Below are 16,244 nucleotides of genomic sequence, written 5' to 3'. Positions count from 1 at the left end.
ATGAAAACGTGCCAAAATGACTAAAACAAGCAGAAACGAGCGAAATCGGTCAGAAACGATCGTTTCATCTCTGAATTTGCTCAAATCGACCGATTTGGCTTATTTCGGCCAAATCTGTCTATTTTGGATTCAAATTGCACCAAATTGATGAAAACGTGCCAAAATGACTAAAACAAGCAGAAACGAGCGAAATCGGTCAGAAACGATCGTTTCATCTCTGAATTTGCTCAAATCGACCGATTTGGCTTATTTCGGCCAAATCTGTCTATTTTGGATGAGTTACCATGTGGGATTCCACGACACAGGGAATAAATGCTGACACTGAATTATTTTATTATAAATAGAATAGCGAGGATGTACGCGGGCATTATTGTGGTCGAAGACAGTACGTAGTATTTACTTTAAGATATTTTTGTAAAATTTGTGAAATAAATATTTTTTAAAAACGTCTCCCGTCGTTGTGGAAATATAAGTGGCGCAGTCGTGACGGATAAGTTTTCGGGCTTGTTTTCGAATCGATCGATAACAAACTAACCGCGAACTTCCGAACCAAGAAGAAAGAAGAAGGAAAAGGAAGTTGAAGCAGTTCTGCAGACACCAGTACTCCTTGAGGACCAGACAAGCATCGCTGACCTAAGAGTCTACCTGACAGTAATGTTCCTGAGAAGCATCGCTGTATTATTGTAAGTGCAATTGATAAGTTGATGTCTAGTGTGGATCAATTATTGGATCAATTAGAAACCCTTAATCTTAAGGAACCTTTAACTGACTTCGACCCCGATACTCCTAAAAAACCCAAATCACACTCTCCTAGTAATACTTTGCGTGTTAAAATGGCCGAATTCAAGGCAGAATATATAAAATGTATTCCAGAATTCGATGGCAATCCGAATGATTTAGGGAGGTATTTGGCAGTTTGTGATTCGGTTATTGACTCGTTTTATCTACCCCAACAACCCAATCATTTCCAAAACGTATACTTGTTGAATTGTATTATCGGGAAGCTGACCGGAAATGCAAAATTGGTTTTGGGTACGCAAAACGTAACCACATGGGCCGAATTAAAGCGAATTTTAAGTCGACATTTTGCAGACCAGAGAGACGAGGCATGTCTAAACAGAGATTTGGTCATGCTCCGTCAGCAAAATTCCGAGAGCCCAAACCAATTTTACGACCGAGTCCTTCACCTCTTGAATCTTTTATGCTCGTATGTCAATACACACGAAGCAACAGAGCACGCGAAAAATTTAAAGCGAAACTTATACAACGAATTAGCGTTGAAAACGTTTTTATCGGGACTCAAGGAGCCCCTGGGCACTACAATCAGATGTATGCGCCCTGCTGATCTCCCCACTGCTCTACAATTCGTGACCGAGGAATACAACATACATTATTTTCAGTCAAGCACAAGACCCCAAAATTCAACGAGACAATTTACCCCACCACAAAGGGCACATAATAATCAACAATTTAGAAAATCGTACTTTAACTCATTTAACCCTAACACAACCAGTAATTCATTTGGGACATTCCAAACATCCCCTTTCAGGCCGAACAGTTTTCAGAACCAACAATCACCCCCTTTCAGACCGAACAATTTTCAGAATCAACAATTTCCTCACAACCCCCAAAGTTTCGGGCAAGGAACCACTACAAATGTCTTCAGGCCTAACCAAAATAAACCTTTACCGAAACCAGTTCCTATGAGCGTATCGACACGTAATACCTCAAGAACATCTAGACCCCAATCAAATTTCAATCCCAGAAGCTTTAATAAATTTAGCCCTAATCAAACCCCAAACTTTACCGTGGAAGAATTGTATCATACCACGGAAGAATTTGATAATGCCGAGGACGTAATGGGAAGTTATACGCCGCAAAGAAATCCGAAACCCACATGGGAACATCCGTTGCAAAGCGACCGGTATTCGGAAAACGCAATGTCAGCAAATTCCTCAACAGAGGATGTGAACATAAATTTTCCCATGCCGTGCCTCGACAACAAAGAAACATAAAGCCAGAAATAATTCAATTAAACAATGTTAGTACGAGTGAGTTATCTTACGTTACATTCCCTGAAAATAAAATGAAATTTTTAATTGATAGTGGATCGACGAAATCTTTTATTAATCCAGACTTAGCAAATAAATTTTTCAAAAAGCACATTAAGCTTGATCCGTTCATTGTGTCTACCATATTTCAGCAATCGGCTCATCAGTATAGTGCTGATATACCGACTTCAAAATTATTCAATTTACCAACAGAAACTCACATGAAATTCTACCTTTTTAAGTTTCACAATGTATTTGATGGGTTAATCGGAATCGATAACCTAAAAAATTTACAAGCGAAAATCGATTATGGTCATGGGTATTTAATAACACCTTACGCTAAAATACCGCTGAACTTTTACAAGACAAAAAATCAAATAAACAACGTAACAATAAGTCCTCGTACTGAACAGGTTATTAGGTTAAGAACTAGTATTAAGCAGGGTAGCGTAGTTATTCCATATCAAAAATTAAATAACTGCGAAATTCCCAACTCCATATTAATGGCTAGGAATGGTGAAGCACTCACCACAATAATTAATAATACGTGTGATCCTATTACCTTGGATTTGTCGGAGCCGTTTGAGGTAGAGAAATATGAAGAGGAATATGAAGACTTACCCGAATTCGAGGTAAACAATTATAGTATAGGTTCAGAATCAAAACGGAAATTGGAATACTCTCAAATTCGAACTGAACATTTGAATGCCGAAGAAAAGGAAAAAATTTTAAAGTTATGCGACGAGTTTGCAGATATATTTTATCAAGAAGGTGAGCCACTGACGTTTACCAGTAAAATCAAGCACTCTATTAAAACCCTAGACGAACAGCCAGTGTACGCAAAGACGTACAGATACCCCTTTGTGCACAAACAGGAGGTAGAAAATCAAATCGGAAAAATGTTAGAACAAAATATTATAAGGCCCAGCAACTCGCCATGGTCGGCCCCAATTTGGGTGGTTCCGAAAAAACGAGATGCATCAGGCAAACAAAAATGGCGAGTCTGCGTCGATTTTAGAAAGCTGAATGAGAAAACAGTGGATGATAAGTACCCCCTTCCGAACATCACCGACCTGCTGGACAAGTTAGGGAAGTGCCAATACTTCAGCACTCTCGACCTGGCCAGTGGGTTCCATCAGATCGAGATGGAGGAGAGTGATGTTCAAAAAACAGCCTTCAGCACAGAACACGGGCACTTCGAGTACACAAGAATGCCGTTCGGGTTAAAGAATGCCCCTGCAACGTTCCAGCGAGTGATGGACAACATTCTAAGGGGCATCCAAAACGAAAAGTGTCTTGTGTACCTTGATGACATCATAATATTTTCTACCTCGCTGCAGGAACACTTAGAACGACTCAGGGCTGTATTTAAAAGGTTAAGAGAATCTAATTTTAAGATTCAGCTTGATAAGAGCGAATTCTTAAGAAAAGAAGTCGCATATTTGGGACATGTGGTGACCCGAGATGGGGTAAAACCGAACCCTGACAAAGTTAACGCAATAAAATTATACCCCATACCGACCACCACCAAACAAATAAAGGGATTCTTAGGACTTTTGGGGTACTACAGAAGGTTTATAAACAATTTTGCGAAGTTAACCAAACCTTTAACTAAATGCCTTAAAAAGGGAACGAAAATCGAACACAATAAGGAATTTATTGATTGCTTCGAGACGTGTAAGGATTTATTGACGAATGAACCCATTCTTCAATACCCGGACATGAATAAACCATTTAATTTGACCTGCGATGCGAGCAACGTAGCCCTCGGTGCCGTCCTATCGCAAGGGCCAATAGGTCAGGACCTTCCAGTGGCATATGCGTCAAGAACCCTGAATGATTCGGAACAAAGATATTCTACCATCGAGAAAGAGTGCCTATGCCTAGTATGGGCCACAAAATATTTTAGGCCGTATTTATTCGGCAGGAAATTCCGAATCATCACAGACCATAAACCGCTCCAATGGTTGTTCAATCTAAAGGATCCATCCTCAAAACTCCTCAGATGGCGAATTAAGTTAGAGGAGTACGATTATGAAATTATCTACAAAAAGGGAAAGTTAAATACAAACGCCGATGCATTAAGCCGAATCGAGCTGCATACAAAGGAAACAGATAATTTTTCAAGCTTAGTGGAATACATGGAAGAATTTAATAAGACGCTGCGAAACCGACATTCCGACGAAAACACAGGCCACCTGCAACAGGATAATCTGGATCGGATTTCAATGATAGCCCAACCTGACCTCGACCGACAGGAAGCTCAGGCGGTTGAACCAATAGACGTGGGAAATGCTGATGATGAGAATACTGCACATTCCAACGATGAACAACATCCTGTGGTCGGCATACCGATTCAGGAAACGGCAATAAATTACGGAGCGAATCAAATCATAATATCTCAAGTATTCCACTCGCCGGCAAAAACAAAGAAGGTGATATTATTTGGAAAGAAAAGAAGATTTATCTTACAACTATCTGAGAACAATTTCGAGTATGACCTGATGAAGTTTATCACGGAATACGTTGACCCCCAAAAATTATACTCTTTATACTTTGAAAATCCTGATATGTACCCGCAATTCAGCGAAGTTATTAGAAAGAATTTTAAGTGGCCATCGTTGAAATTTAAAAGATGTACGATCAAATTAATTGACGTAACGGAAGAGAGCGAGATACCAGAATTAATTCAAGCTTACCACGAGGGAAAAACAAACCATCGAGGTATTGAAGAAACGGAGCAAAGAATCAAAGGAAAATATTACTGGCCAAACATCAAGAATTCCATACAAACGTACATCAATCAATGCGAGGTATGCCAACGAAGCAAGTATGCCCGGAACCCTATCAAAATGAAAATGAATATCACCCCAACAGCGGCCAAACCATTTGAAATCATACATTTAGATACGTATACTTTAGACAAAACCAAATTTTTAACAATAATCGACAGTTTTTCTAAGTATGCACAGGCGTACCAACTAAACTCTCTAGCGGCTTCAGAGATAGCGGACAACCTAGTTCTGTTCTTTTCCCATCATGGCATCCCAACACAAGTAATTGTAGATAACGGGACGGAATTCAAAAACACAGTTATAACGGAACTATTGCAACTTCACAAAATTAATATTCATTTTTGTTCACCTGACCATCCCCAATCCAATGGAATGGTGGAACGGTTGCATTCAACTTTAACGGAGCACGTAAGACTTTTGGACAACCAAGGCCAGCGAGAGACACCGATAGCAAGGAAAGTAAAGTACGCAATATTAGCGTACAACCACACAATACATTCTACGACAAATTTTAAACCTATTGACGTCATTAGTGGACACATTAGCAAAGAAGATCCTTTTAATATAAGCCTGGATCAAGTATTAATGACAAATTACGTGGCTGAGCACAAGGACCGAACTAAGGCCTTATATTCAAAGTTGAATCAATCCCTAATGGAAGAAAAAGAGAAAAGAACAGAAAAATTAAACGAGAATAGGGATGAACCTACTATCTTTACACCTGACACACAAGCATACGTAGCGAGACATTCGAGAACTAAATTAGGCGATACCTTTCAGAGTCCAACAAAAATTGAAACCGTAAATCCAACCCGAAAAACGGTTTCGACACCAAACCAGGGAAAGGTTCACATGGACAATCTCAAACGCCCTTTTAGGAATAGATACAGTTTTCATAGGGACGAATAGATTAAGTGGTATAAATGATTAAATATTAGAATGATAGTTTAACATATATATATATATAGTTTTGTAATTATCTTTCAGTATCTGTACATATGTGCTGGGAGCGCCAGAAGTCATCAAAATCCGCGAATTAACAGACAACCCAGGTATCATGCCTATTAAAATAGGGAAAACCAAGGTTATACACCACACTTACATCTTGATTCACTATTACGATCTAGACCCTATAATAAAGCAAACAAAAACATTGCGCGAACGAACGACAAACATCTCAACATACTTAAATGTGACTACACAGTATGAAAAATACTCTGTTAGAATCAGAAATTCCTTAGAAATGCTAAGATTTATCCAAGAGAGAGTTGAAAGAAAGTTGAGCGAAATCATTCCTCACACACCAAGAAAGAAGCGCGGACTAGTAAACGCATTAGGGTCAATATTTAAGGCAATATCGGGAAACTTGGACGCATCAGACGGAGAAAAGTACGATAACCTTATTAAACAACTAGAGACGAACCAACAGACATTGCAGACGGAAATAATAAATCAAGGTTCTCTATCCAACTCGGTAGTAGAAAGATTCAATAACACAGTTCAACAATTATACAGAAACGATAGGTTGATCGAAGAGAAAATTAACCAAATACAGCCATATCTAGAAGAAGTAGCGCATGGCAGGAATTTTGCGATGTTCAAGGAATTATGCGACGAATTTATAAACCTATATGAGATAATCGACTCTATTCTCCAAGATATCGAAAACTCACTAGTATTTTCTAGATTAGGGATTATGCATCCAAGTATTATTACTAATGGCGAATTATATACAGAATTGAAAGCCCTTCAGGAACAGCTTGGGGAAGGTCAATTACCTCTACCGGTAACTAAAAATAATATACCCTTATTCGAGAAAATCATAAAGTTAGAATGCTTTATATTAAGCAATAAAATCACGCATATCCTACATACGCCCATAGTTCACGCCCAATCCTTTGATTATTTCCATTTGTATTCGATTCCCATCCAAAAACGAAGTCTGTTGAAAGTTATAGTACCACAGAGTAAATTCCTTGCAATAAATCAATTGCACTACATGTACAACGAGGAAGGTTGTCAGAAAATCACAGTAGACCTATACTTATGCCCAAAGAATGATTTACAAGCTATTGAAGAAGATGCCCCCTGTGAAGTCAAGCTAATACATCAAGAAAAGGACACATCGACCTGCCGTCAAGTTGAGGTCAAGATCGTGGAGCCCGTGTTAAACCAATTGGACTACACAGACCAATGGATCATGGTACTTCCAAGGAAAGAGGCCATCCAGCTGTCCTGCCCTGAAATGCAGAATGAAAAAAGGAACCTTATTGGGTCATTCATATGTCACATCCCACCAGAATGCCGTATAGTAGTGAAATCCCAAACAGCCATGAATGAAATGAAGATAATAAAACCAACATCGGAACCTGTGCTCTTCCCAGATTTAGCTGAGGAAGACATCACCCTACCTGTTCTAAACCTGAGCCTGCACCTACCCAGCATAAAACTGGACGACCTTTATAGACTAAAGGAAAAAATACTGCAGACGAACCACCAACAACCCTTAACGTTCGGGAACATAGCCACCTACCCGAGCCTATGGACAATTTTGATATATGTGCTCATAGCAAGTAGCTGCTTTATAATTACATGCAGATGGCTGAAGCGAAAGAAAGACAGAAGACCAACCCAGACTATGGAGGAATTGAGGGAGGCTATCCAACTTCCCTGCCAGGCATAGAAGTTGCATCTTAGGGGGGAGGAGTTACCATGTGGGATTCCACGACACAGGGAATAAATGCTGACACTGAATTATTTTATTATAAATAGAATAGCGAGGATGTACGCGGGCATTATTGTGGTCGAAGACAGTACGTAGTATTTACTTTAAGATATTTTTGTAAAATTTGTGAAATAAATATTTTTTAAAAACGTCTCCCGTCGTTGTGGAAATATAAGTGATGGAAACAGAACCAAATGGATGAAAACGTGCCAAAATGACTAAAACAAGCAGAAACGAGCGAAATCGGTCAGAAACGATCGTTTCATCCAGGAATTTGCTCAAATCGACCGATTTGGCTTATTTCGGCCAAATCTGTCTATTTTGGCTTGAAATTGCACCAAATTGATGAAAACGTGCCAAAATGACTAATACAGGCAGAAACGAGCGAAATCGGTCAGAAACGATCGTTTCATCTCTGAATTTGCTCAAATCGACCGATTTGGCTTATTTCGGCCAAATCTGTCTATTTTGGATTCAAATTGCACCAAATTGATGAAAACGTGCCAAAATGACTAAAACAAGCAGAAACGAGCGAAATCGGTCAGAAACGATCGTTTCATCTCTGAATTTGCTCAAATCGACCGATTTGGCTTATTTCGGCCAATTCTGTCTATTTTGGCTTGAAATTGCACCAAATTGATGAAAACGTGCCAAAATGACTAAAACAGGCAGAAACGAGCGAAATCGGTCAGAAACGATCGTTTCATCCAGGAATTTGCTCAAATCGACCGATTTGGCTTATTTCGGCCAAATCTGCCTATTTTGGATGGAAACAGAACCAAATGGATGAAAACGTGCCAAAATGACTAAAACAGGCAGAAACGAGCGAAATCGGTCAGAAACCATCGTTTCATCCAGGAATTTGCTCAAATCGACCGATTTGGCTTATTTCGGCCAAATCTGCCTATTTTGGATGGAAACAGAACCAAATGGATGAAAACGTGCCAAAATGACTAAAACAGGCAGAAACGAGCGAAATTGGTCAGAAACGATCGTTTCATCTCTGAATTTGCTCAAATCGACCGATTTGGCTTATTTCGGCCAAATCTGTCTATTTTGGCTTGAAATTGCACCAAATTGATGAAAACGTGCCAAAATGACTAAAACAGGCAGAAACGAGCGAAATAGGTCAGAAACGATCGTTTCATCTCTGAATTTGCTCAAATCGACCGATTTGGCTTATTTCGGCCAAATCTGTCTATTTTGGCTTGAAATTGCACTAAATTGATGAAAACGTGCCAAAATGATTAATACAGGCAGAAACGAGCGAAATCGGTCAGAAACGATCGTTTCATCTCTGAATTTGCTCAAATTGACCGATTTGGCTTATTTCGGCCAAATCTGTCTATTTTGGATGGAAACAGAACCAAATGGATGAAAACGTGCCAAAATGACTAAAACAGGCAGAAACGAGCGAAATCGGTCAGAAACGATCGTTTCATCCAGGAATTTGCTCAAATCGACCGATTTGGCTTATTTCGGCCAAATCTGTCTATTTTGGATTCAAATTGCACCAAATTGATGAAAACGTGCCAAAATGACTAAAACAAGCAGAAACGAGCGAAATCGGTCAGAAACGATCGTTTCATCTCTGAATTTGCTCAAATCGACCGATTTGGCTTATTTCGGCCAAATCTGTCTATTTTGGCTTGAAATTGCACCAAATTGATGAAAACGTGCCAAAATGACTAATACAGGCAGAAACGAGCGAAATCGGTCAGAAACGATCGTTTCATCTCTGAATTTGCTCAAATTGACCGATTTGGCTTATTTCGGCCAAATCTGTCTATTTTGGATGGAAACAGAACCAAATGGATGAAAACGTGCCAAAATGACTAAAACAAGCAGAAACGAGCGAAATCGGTCAGAAACGATCGTTTCATCTCTGAACTTGCTCAAATCGACCGATTTGGCTTATTTCGGCCAAATCTGTCTATTTTGGCTTGAAATTGCACTAAATTGATGAAAACGTGCCAAAATGACTAATACAGGCAGAAACGAGCGAAATCGGTCAGAAACGATCGTTTCATCTCTGAATTTGCTCAAATTGACCGATTTGGCTTATTTCGGCCAAATCTGTCTATTTTGGATGGAAACAGAACCAAATGGATGAAAACGTGCCAAAATGACTAAAACAGGCAGAAACGAGCGAAATCGGTCAGAAACGATCGTTTCATCCAGGAATTTGCTCAAATCGACCGATTTGGCTTATTTCGGCCAAATCTGTCTATTTTGGATTCAAATTGCACCAAATTGATGAAAACGTGCCAAAATGACTAAAACAAGCAGAAACGAGCGAAATCGGTCAGAAACGATCGTTTCATCTCTGAATTTGCTCAAATCGACCGATTTGGCTTATTTCGGCCAATTCTGTCTATTTTGGCTTGAAATTGCACCAAATTGATGAAAACGTGCCAAAATGACTAAAACAGGCAGAAACGAGCGAAATCGGTCAGAAACGATCGTTTCATCCAGGAATTTGCTCAAATCGACCGATTTGGCTTATTTCGGCCAAATCTGTCTATTTTGGATTCAAATTGCACCAAATTGATGAAAACGTGCCAAAATGACTAAAACAAGCAGAAACGAGCGAAATCGGTCAGAAACGATCGTTTCATCTCTGAATTTGCTCAAATCGACCGATTTGGCTTATTTCGGCCAAATCTGTCTATTTTGGATTCAAATTGCACCAAATTGATGAAAACGTGCCAAAATGACTAAAACAAGCAGAAACGAGCGAAATCGGTCAGAAACGATCGTTTCATCTCTGAATTTGCTCAAATCGACCGATTTGGCTTATTTCGGCCAAATCTGTCTATTTTGGCTTGAAATTGCACTAAATTGATGAAAACGTGCCAAAATGATTAATACAGGCAGAAACGAGCGAAATCGGTCAGAAACGATCGTTTCATCTCTGAATTTGCTCAAATTGACCGATTTGGCTTATTTCGGCCAAATCTGTCTATTTTGGATGGAAACAGAACCAAATGGATGAAAACGTGCCAAAATGACTAAAACAGGCAGAAACGAGCGAAATCGGTCAGAAACGATCGTTTCATCCAGGAATTTGCTCAAATCGACCGATTTGGCTTATTTCGGCCAAATCTGTCTATTTTGGATTCAAATTGCACCAAATTGATGAAAACGTGCCAAAATGACTAAAACAAGCAGAAACGAGCGAAATCGGTCAGAAACGATCGTTTCATCTCTGAATTTGCTCAAATCGACCGATTTGGCTTATTTCGGCCAAATCTGTCTATTTTGGCTTGAAATTGCACCAAATTGATGAAAACGTGCCAAAATGACTAATACAGGCAGAAACGAGCGAAATCGGTCAGAAACGATCGTTTCATCTCTGAATTTGCTCAAATTGACCGATTTGGCTTATTTCGGCCAAATCTGTCTATTTTGGATGGAAACAGAACCAAATGGATGAAAACGTGCCAAAATGACTAAAACAAGCAGAAACGAGCGAAATCGGTCAGAAACGATCGTTTCATCTCTGAACTTGCTCAAATCGACCGATTTGGCTTATTTCGGCCAAATCTGTCTATTTTGGCTTGAAATTGCACTAAATTGATGAAAACGTGCCAAAATGACTAATACAGGCAGAAACGAGCGAAATCGGTCAGAAACGATCGTTTCATCTCTGAATTTGCTCAAATTGACCGATTTGGCTTATTTCGGCCAAATCTGTCTATTTTGGATGGAAACAGAACCAAATGGATGAAAACGTGCCAAAATGACTAAAACAGGCAGAAACGAGCGAAATCGGTCAGAAACGATCGTTTCATCCAGGAATTTGCTCAAATCGACCGATTTGGCTTATTTCGGCCAAATCTGTCTATTTTGGATTCAAATTGCACCAAATTGATGAAAACGTGCCAAAATGACTAAAACAAGCAGAAACGAGCGAAATCGGTCAGAAACGATCGTTTCATCTCTGAATTTGCTCAAATCGACCGATTTGGCTTATTTCGGCCAATTCTGTCTATTTTGGCTTGAAATTGCACCAAATTGATGAAAACGTGCCAAAATGACTAAAACAGGCAGAAACGAGCGAAATCGGTCAGAAACGATCGTTTCATCCAGGAATTTGCTCAAATCGACCGATTTGGCTTATTTCGGCCAAATCTGTCTATTTTGGATTCAAATTGCACCAAATTGATGAAAACGTGCCAAAATGACTAAAACAAGCAGAAACGAGCGAAATCGGTCAGAAACGATCGTTTCATCTCTGAATTTGCTCAAATCGACCGATTTGGCTTATTTCGGCCAAATCTGTCTATTTTGGATTCAAATTGCACCAAATTGATGAAAACGTGCCAAAATGACTAAAACAAGCAGAAACGAGCGAAATCGGTCAGAAACGATCGTTTCATCTCTGAATTTGCTCAAATCGACCGATTTGGCTTATTTCGGCCAAATCTGTCTATTTTGGCTTGAAATTGCACTAAATTGATGAAAACGTGCCAAAATGATTAATACAGGCAGAAACGAGCGAAATCGGTCAGAAACGATCGTTTCATCTCTGAATTTGCTCAAATTGACCGATTTGGCTTATTTCGGCCAAATCTGTCTATTTTGGATGGAAACAGAACCAAATGGATGAAAACGTGCCAAAATGACTAAAACAGGCAGAAACGAGCGAAATCGGTCAGAAACGATCGTTTCATCCAGGAATTTGCTCAAATCGACCGATTTGGCTTATTTCGGCCAAATCTGTCTATTTTGGATTCAAATTGCACCAAATTGATGAAAACGTGCCAAAATGACTAAAACAAGCAGAAACGAGCGAAATCGGTCAGAAACGATCGTTTCATCTCTGAATTTGCTCAAATCGACCGATTTGGCTTATTTCGGCCAAATCTGTCTATTTTGGCTTGAAATTGCACCAAATTGATGAAAACGTGCCAAAATGACTAATACAGGCAGAAACGAGCGAAATCGGTCAGAAACGATCGTTTCATCTCTGAATTTGCTCAAATTGACCGATTTGGCTTATTTCGGCCAAATCTGTCTATTTTGGATGGAAACAGAACCAAATGGATGAAAACGTGCCAAAATGACTAAAACAAGCAGAAACGAGCGAAATCGGTCAGAAACGATCGTTTCATCTCTGAACTTGCTCAAATCGACCGATTTGGCTTATTTCGGCCAAATCTGTCTATTTTGGCTTGAAATTGCACTAAATTGATGAAAACGTGCCAAAATGACTAATACAGGCAGAAACGAGCGAAATCGGTCAGAAACGATCGTTTCATCTCTGAATTTGCTCAAATTGACCGATTTGGCTTATTTCGGCCAAATCTGTCTATTTTGGATGGAAACAGAACCAAATGGATGAAAACGTGCCAAAATGACTAAAACAGGCAGAAACGAGCGAAATTGGTCAGAAACGATCGTTTCATCCAGGAATTTGCTCAAATCGACCGATTTGGCTTATTTCGGCCAAATCTGTCTATTTTGGATTCAAATTGCACCAAATTGATGAAAACGTGCCAAAATGACTAAAACAAGCAGAAACGAGCGAAATCGGTCAGAAACGATCGTTTCATCTCTGAATTTGCTCAAATCGACCGATTTGGCTTATTTCGGCCAATTCTGTCTATTTTGGCTTGAAATTGCACCAAATTGATGAAAACGTGCCAAAATGACTAAAACAGGCAGAAACGAGCGAAATCGGTCAGAAACGATCGTTTCATCCAGGAATTTGCTCAAATCGACCGATTTGGCTTATTTCGGCCAAATCTGTCTATTTTGGATTCAAATTGCACCAAATTGATGAAAACGTGCCAAAATGACTAAAACAAGCAGAAACGAGCGAAATCGGTCAGAAACGATCGTTTCATCTCTGAATTTGCTCAAATCGACCGATTTGGCTTATTTCGGCCAAATCTGTCTATTTTGGATTCAAATTGCACCAAATTGATGAAAACGTGCCAAAATGACTAAAACAAGCAGAAACGAGCGAAATCGGTCAGAAACGATCGTTTCATCTCTGAATTTGCTCAAATCGACCGATTTGGCTTATTTCGGCCAAATCTGTCTATTTTGGCTTGAAATTGCACCAAATTGATGAAAACGTGCCAAAATGACTAAAACAAGCAGAAACGAGCGAAATCGGTCAGAAACGATCGTTTCATCCAGGAATTTGCTCAAATCGACCGATTTGGCTTATTTCGGCCAAATCTGTCTATTTTGGCTTGAAATTGCACCAAATTGATGAAAACGTGCCAAAATGACTAAAACAGGCAGAAACGAGCGAAATCGGTCAGAAACGATCGTTTCATCTCTGAATTTGCTCAAATCGACCGATTTGGCTTATTTCGGCCAAATCTGTCTATTTTGGATTCAAATTGCACCAAATTGATGAAAACGTGCCAAAATGACTAAAACAAGCAGAAACGAGCGAAATCGGTCAGAAACGATCGTTTCATCTCTGAATTTGCTCAAATCGACCGATTTGGCTTATTTCGGCCAAATCTGTCTATTTTGGCTTGAAATTGCACCAAATTGATGAAAACGTGCCAAAATGACTAAAACAAGCAGAAACGAGCGAAATCGGTCAGAAACGATCGTTTCATCCAGGAATTTGCTCAAATCGACCGATTTGGCTTATTTCGGGCAAATCTGTCTATTTTGGCTTGAAATTGCACCAAATTGATGAAAACGTGCCAAAATGACTAAAACAGGCAGAAACGAGCGAAATCGGTCAGAAACGATCGTTTCATCCAGGAATTTGCTCAAATCGACCGATTTGGCTTATTTCGGCCAAATCTGTCTATTTTGGATTCAAATTGCACCAAATTGATGAAAACGTGCCAAAATGACTAAAACAAGCAGAAACGAGCGAAATCGGTCAGAAACGATCGTTTCATCTCTGAATTTGCTCAAATCGACCGATTTGGCATATTTCGGCCAAATCTGTCTATTTTGGATGGAAACAGAACCAAATGGATGAAAACGTGCCAAAATGACTAAAACAAGCAGAAACGAGCGAAATCGGTCAGAAACGATCGTTTCATCTCTGAATTTGCTCAAATCGACCGATTTGGCTTATTTCGGCCAAATCTGTCTATTTTGGATGGAAACAGAACCAAATGGATGAAAACGTGCCAAAATGACTAAAACAAGCAGAAACGAGCGAAATCGGTCAGAAACGATCGTTTCATCTCTGAATTTGCTCAAATCGACCGATTTGGCTTATTTCGGCCAAATCTGTCTATTTTGGATTCAAATTGCACCAAATTGATGAAAACGTGCCAAAATGACTAAAACAAGCAGAAACGAGCGAAATCGGTCAGAAACGATCGTTTCATCTCTGAATTTGCTCAAATCGACAGATTTGGCTTATTTCGGCCAAATCTGTCTATTTTGGCTTGAAAATGCACCAAATTGATGAAAACGTGCCAAAATGACTAAAACAGGCAGAAACGAGCGAAATCGTTCAGAAACGATCGTTTCATCCAGGAATTTGCTCAAATCGACCGATTTGGCTTATTTCGGCCAAATCTGTCTATTTTGGATTCAAATTGCACCAAATTGATGAAAACGTGCCAAAATGACTAAAACAAGCAGAAACGAGCGAAATCGGTCAGAAACGATCGTTTCATCTCTGAATTTGCTCAAATCGACCGATTTGGCTTATTTCGGCCAAATCTGTCTATTTTGGATTCAAATTGCACCAAATTGATGAAAACGTGCCAAAATGACTAAAACAAGCAGAAACGAGCAAAATCGGTCAGAAACGATCGTTTCATCTCTGAATTTGCTCAAATCGACCGATTTGGCTTATTTCGGCCAAATCTGTCTATTTTGGATGGAAACAGAACCAAATGGATGAAAACGTGCCAAAATGACTAAAACAAGCAGAAACGAGCGAAATCGGTCAGAAACGATCGTTTCATCCAGGAATTTGCTCAAATCGACCGATTTGGCTTATTTCGGCCAAATCTGTCTATTTTGGCTTGAAATTGCACCAAATTGATGAAAACGTGCCAAAATGACTAATACAGGCAGAAACGAGCGAAATCGGTCAGAAACGATCGTTTCATCTCTGAATTTGCTCAAATCGACCGATTTGGCTTATTTCGGCCAAATCTGTCTATTTTGGATTCAAATTGCACCAAATTGATGAAAACGTGCCAAAATGACTAAAACAAGCAGAAACGAGCGAAATCGGTCAGAAACGATCGTTTCATCTCTGAATTTGCTCAAATCGACCGATTTGGCTTATTTCGGCCAATTCTGTCTATTTTGGCTTGAAATTGCACCAAATTGATGAAAACGTGCCAAAATGACTAAAACAGGCAGAAACGAGCGAAATCGGTCAGAAACGATCGTTTCATCCAGGAATTTGCTCAAATCGACCGATTTGGCTTATTTCGGCCAAATCTGCCTATTTTGGATGGAAACAGAACCAAATGGATGAAAACGTGCCAAAATGACTAAAACAGGCAGAAACGAGCGAAATCGGTCAGAAACCATCGTTTCATCCAGGAATTTGCTCAAATCGACCGATTTGGCTTATTTCGGCCAAATCTGCCTATTTTGGATGGAAACAGAACCAAATGGATGAAAACGTGCCAAAATGACTAAAACAGGCAGAAACGAGCGAAATTGGTCAGAAACGATCGTTTCATCTCTGAATTTGCTCAAATCGACCGATTA

This window comes from Euwallacea similis, unplaced genomic scaffold, assembly GCF_039881205.1.
Source record: "Euwallacea similis isolate ESF13 unplaced genomic scaffold, ESF131.1 scaffold_104, whole genome shotgun sequence".
Taxonomy (NCBI): domain Eukaryota; kingdom Metazoa; phylum Arthropoda; class Insecta; order Coleoptera; family Curculionidae; genus Euwallacea; species Euwallacea similis.
This window is presented reverse-complemented; position numbering follows the sequence as displayed.